Below are 1,257 nucleotides of genomic sequence, written 5' to 3'. Positions count from 1 at the left end.
AAGAAACACACAAGAAGATCCGATATCGGCCCTGTACAAACACACTACAGAACACCAACACAGGATTGATTGGGATGTGGTGACAACTCTACACAAAGAAAATAACAAAAAGAAAAGACTATTCTTGGAGGCATGGGAAACTGAGAGCAACTGCATAAACAGGTGCACTGGTCTCAATCCTATTTATCTAGGAACGAGGAGTAACGCAGGCCAATTCCTTTGTTCTGTCGTTTGTTCACCAGTTGGCTTTTGGCCGACCTCCTTTCTCGAAGGCGGTCTCCCAGTGCACCTTTTCAACTCCCCTTCCCGTGACTTTTGTCCTCCTATTCAGTTTTAGTTTACTTCCTTTTTCTCTTCGGTTCTATATCACTTTTTATCTTCTTTGTTCTTTTATTTGCCTGATTGTAATGAAGTCGTTTGTTATTGAGACCTGTTCCCCCTTCCTCCTTTGCGGACATTTGGTCCACTCTGATTTGCGTCTTTGGATTATGTTCTGTTTTTTACATTGGGGTTACGTTTTGATGTTTTTTGTCACACTTGCTTTATTTTTACTGCCATTTAATATATATATATATATATATATATATTTTTTTTTTTTTGTCTGATTTTAATTTAGTCATTTGTTCTTGACACATCTTTTCGGACATTTGGTCCCCCTCCATTTGCATCTCTGTCTTATGATCTGATGTTTTTACGTTAGTGATACGTTTGAGGCTTTTTTATTACACTTGTTTTTTGTTCACAGCCATATAACTTATTTTATTTTTATTTGTATTTTTGTAGTGTATTTTGTTTGACTGTAATTTAGTCGTTTGTTCTTGACACTTCACTGCGGACATTTGATCCACCTCTATTTGCATCTCTGTCCTATGGTCTGATGTTTTTACGGTAGTGTCACGTATTGTTACTTTTGCTACGCTTGTTTTATGTTTACAACCATGTAATTTTTTATTTGTATTTTATTTTATTTTATTTTATTTGGTACCAATATTTCATTTCTATTGTAATGTATTTATTATTGTAATGAGGTATGCTTTCGAATCCTCGGCTCGTCCACGTTTCAATTTCCAACGGATGCCTCCTTCGAGCGACTCTCAGTCTCGATCGCGATGGCATGGAATTAAAAGTGATTTGTGGTTGAAAAAGATACTAATTGATCACTGGGAACCATTCAGTGTGTATGTATAGTGTATACATATGTATATATATATATATATATATATATATATATACACACACAAACATATATATATATAT

This window comes from Oratosquilla oratoria, chromosome 32, assembly GCF_046742065.1.
Source record: "Oratosquilla oratoria isolate Oo_2021 chromosome 32, ASM4674206v1, whole genome shotgun sequence".
NCBI lineage: Eukaryota > Metazoa > Arthropoda > Malacostraca > Stomatopoda > Squillidae > Oratosquilla > Oratosquilla oratoria.
This window is presented reverse-complemented; position numbering follows the sequence as displayed.